The 4,062-nt window shown below is 44.9% G+C and overlaps 1 protein-coding gene and 1 pseudogene across 2 annotated transcripts in view; one reads left to right on the top strand and one right to left on the bottom strand.

Moving 5' to 3' along the window:
• Nucleotides 1-3,181, bottom strand: part of LOC115070785 — a 70,541-nt pseudogene extending 67,360 nt beyond the window's left edge.
• The window catches only part of Npr3 (natriuretic peptide receptor 3), a 70,181-nt gene continuing 69,061 nt past the window's right edge, over nt 2,943-4,062 (top strand). Inside the window, exon 1 of one of the 2 annotated variants that reach the window (XM_017798786.2) lies at nt 2,943-3,737. The gene's annotated coding sequence lies outside the window, so the exon portion shown is untranslated. The remainder of the gene's footprint in view (nt 3,738-4,062) is intronic. The other variant, XM_029564701.1, reaches the window with a different exon arrangement.

The following is a 4,062-nucleotide window of genomic DNA, read 5'->3' as shown; positions in this document are numbered from 1 at the left end:
CCATGCCCAGCTTTTTTTTTTTTTTAAAGGCGTTATACCATGAAATAGATTTTTCAAACAAAATTACAGATATAAAAATTATTTGTATATACTTCTGTAAATAGAAATATTATAAATACATGTCCTTTTCTATTTTATTTTGGCTTTTATTTTTCTTCATATTTTTTAATTGAAATTTTTGGAATTTTATACAATATATGTTGATCATATTTAGACCCCCTTCCTTAACTGTACGCTTCTAATAGCACCCCCTGCTGGATTTCATGTACTCTGTCTTATATAATAAGGCTTTTCAAGTCAAGTTTGTGTCCCCAAATGCCCTTTGATGTGAGTCCATCCACTGGAGCCTGGTTAACCTATCTAACATCACACCCTTAAAGAAAACCTGTCCCAGTACTTATTAGTTGCCAGTAGTTCTCAGGTAAGGTTGAGGCTTCTTACCCACTTCCTTATTTCTATGCTGGGATTTTGTCTGGCTTGAGCTTGCATGGGTCTTGTGCATGCTGTCACCATTGCTTTGGGCTCATAAGAGTAACAGCTCAGCTGCCTGGGAAACACTGTTTCCTTGTGGACATCAACCACCTCTGATCTTAGAATCTTTCTGCTCCCTCTTTTGTAATGGTGCCTGGGCCTTGGGTGGCAGAAGTTGATATAGGTGCCGTATTCAGGGATAACCTCTCTGCAGTCTCTTATTCTGTACTTTGGCCAGTTGTGGCTTTCTGGTTTAGTCACCATCTGTTGCATAAAGAAGCTTCAACTGGTGAGAGTTGAGAGATGTGTTAATATTCCCCCCCCCCCCGTTCTGCTGTGTTCCTGAGCCTTAGATGCGGTGGTTGCATTGCAGATGTGTCATATAGGGCTGGGCACCTTACAGACACTTATTCTTTGTGTTTGACCAGTTAGTTGTAGTAGTCTCCATCTGTTGCAGAAAAGAAGCTTCTTTGATGGGTGGTGAGAAGTACACTAGTTGGGAGCTCTCCAGCAGTTTGAACAGGACCTGGTCCCAAAGAGGGAAGATGATGACCGAGTGCTCGGGCTCTGATGGTGGATGTGACTGATGAAAGCATTTCTAAATCCTATAAAAGTCTACTGGTATCTGTAACAGAACATTTAGCACCAGTGTCTTTTAGTTGGCTAAATAAATTTTAAATAAAATTTAGATAAATAAAATTTTATTTGTCCTTTGCTTTCATTTCACAATGGAAGCCAGAAAGGATGTCACCAATTAACAAGGTTAGTGTTCTTTTGAATGTGGAAAATATTCATCTTCCCCCTCCACACTTCGGTGTTTTACAGACTTGAAAGGAACAATATCTAACACCTGAGTCCAAGGTTATTTCTATGATGAATTGCAAAAGTTATATTATAAAGTAATGTTATTTTTAGTTTTACTGTTCTATACAGCCTGAAAATTTATCTGTACATAAGACTTTGAGTGTGTGTGTGTGTGTGTGTATGTGTGTTGGTACTAGGGATTGAACCCATATTAGGTGAGTGTTCCACTACTGAGCTACAACCCTAGCTCTCTTTTCACTTTTTATTTTGGGATAGGGTACTATTAAATCGCCCAGGCTGACCTTGAACTCACTCTGTAGCCCAGACAGCTTTCAAATTTGAGCCTCCTGAGTAGCTGAGATTACAGGCTTGTGCCACCAGGCCCAGACATAAATTTGATACCAAAGAATATTACTTACAGTGGGAATCCAGCCCTGTTTTACATAGTATAATGAATAATTTGTCCCAATAAAAAATATTCTCAGGGAATGAACAGGCATTTAAACATATCATGTACACTCCTTGGGAAGCAATTCTTTAGAGAAAGAGTGATGTCTTTTCCAGCCCTAAGATTACAGAACCCTGTGACATTGTAATATTCACTTTTTTTTTCCAGCTGGCTGCAAAAAATTAATGTTCTTTGATGGGAAGTAAACAAACCCTTCACAACACTAAAAGCCATCTGCTTACATTACTTTTTACAATCTTGTGCCTGTTGAGTTTGAAAACCTTTCTTAAAACGCCTAACTTGTATCTACGGGAATTGTCAGATATGTTGAACATACACAGGGCAGAGATACTCCCCATTCCCTTCAGTTTCTCTGGTTTAGAGGCCCTCTCTTGCACAGCTTGCTCCTGTCTCTGCTCTCCAAGCTGGAAGATGAGAGAGAGGGTCCAAAGGCCATGGGGAGGCTATGGCACTGTCCTGCTGTTGACCCAAGGGCTAGGCAGCACCTGTGATGGGAGAATTGCCACTGAAACCCCAGACTCGCTTAGTGATCCCACATCACACACTGCAGAATCATATGGCAATTGGCTGGTGTTCCCCAGACAGAGGGCATACTGGGTAGTAACAGGAAACCTCGGTCCTTCCTGTCTCCTGGCAACCAGTTGAAGTCCACTAAGACGCTTGGAATCCGGGATTTAGCTGCTGTCCTGTTTTTTTTTTTTTTTTTAATAATAACCGAGGCTATAAACAAACGCTCGCTCTCCCAAGGGTTCAGGAAGGAATTAATTGCTCAGCTTCCAGTGTGTGTGGATAAGTCTTTAAATTTTATATAGACGTCTCTTTTAGTGCTGGTTAGCAGTTCTAGTTAAATAAACGAAAGCTCTCTTAGGACTTAGAAGCTCCTATTTACAGAGCATTTAGGGATCACAGTGCAGAACTGAAATCTAAATGAGTCCAGAGGATGAAACTTTACTCGTAATTACTTTTCAGTGCTAGAAAAAGCGATAAGGAGAGTGCTGTTTACCGCCGAGAGAGTGCTTGGGTCGGAAGTTGCCACATGCCGGGAAACCTCAGTGAACAAGCACACTTTAGGGTCTCTGAATTTAAAAAAAAAAAAAAAAAAAAAAAAAAACCCTTGGGAACGCGGGTTGAGTAAGTTTCTGCCGAAAGAGGGCGTAAGTTAAAGACGAATAGAATTGGTGGACACTGATGCCCAGTCAAATGGAAGCAAGCAAACAAACGAACCCCCCCAAAACAAAAAACAAAGCATTTCCAATTTAATTTGCGGGACTTAAGTATTAGCACTTTTTCGTGCAATGTAGTCTGTTCCCACTGCAAATGACTTTGGTTGCCACGCTGAGGGTTCAGGTCCTTTCGGACCTACACAGCTGCCCGGCGGACTCCGGTGGCACGCCTCCGGTCAGGACATCTCCTGCACAGCCTCCACTCGGTCTTCATCGCGGTTGTAGCTGTGAGCAGTGGGAGGACTGGGTCTCCGAGACAGGACCTTTCTTAGCAGTCCAGAATCTCAGGCACAAGGCCCCGCGGACCCTGGAGCAGCAGCGGTCGGATCTCCCAACGCTTGGGTTGGAGCAGACGGTCAAGGACTCTCAGAGGGAGGATTTGGGGGGACAGTCCCCTTTAGCTACCTGGTTTAGCAAACAGAGTCCTAAGAACACCTTGGGGAATGCTTTCCAAGCTTTGTGACACTTTCAGAAGCGGAATCATCCTCTCGCCTTTGGAAGCAACAAGTTTCGCTATTCTGGTCTTGGTGCGCCGGCTGAAGGTCTGTGCGCTGGGACACAGTGACGCTGCCGCCGCCGCGACTCTAGCGGAGGGAGGGGGCCATGGGTGCGGGCACCTCCCAGGCCAGATGGGCGTACCAGGTCCGCAAGAGAATCTTGCACTTAGATCTTGGTCCTTGTTTCCTGACCTTGCGCGGGGGACCAAGAAGGTCAGGTGCCGGACAGGACTGGGAGCATCCAGAAAGAACGTGTCCGGAGCTGGAAAAGAGGTGAGAGCGAGCGAGACCTGCGGATTTTTGCACCGAAACGACCAATTTCGAGAACCACCCCCTCCTTCCCCCCCCCCCCCCAGGGTGCGTGTATGCGTGTGTGTTTGTGTGTGCGCCCGCGCGTATTTTTTTTCTTTCAAACGTATTTCCTTTTTTTTTTTTTTTTTTTTTTTTTAAAGCCGCGGGCTCGAGAGCGCGGAGCCAGGGAGAGGCGGGGGATCTCTGAGACGCGCTGCGCATCACCGCTCCCGGACTGCAGTCGTGGGTGGTGGCGGCTTTAGGCAAAACCTGAGTGTAGGCCAGGAATGGGGGTTAGGGCCAGGGA

This window comes from Nannospalax galili, unplaced genomic scaffold (assembly GCF_000622305.1).
Source record: "Nannospalax galili isolate Female #2095 unplaced genomic scaffold, S.galili_v1.0 scaffold150, whole genome shotgun sequence".
In the NCBI taxonomy this organism is placed as follows: domain Eukaryota; kingdom Metazoa; phylum Chordata; class Mammalia; order Rodentia; family Spalacidae; genus Nannospalax; species Nannospalax galili.
This window is presented reverse-complemented; position numbering and strand designations above follow the sequence as displayed.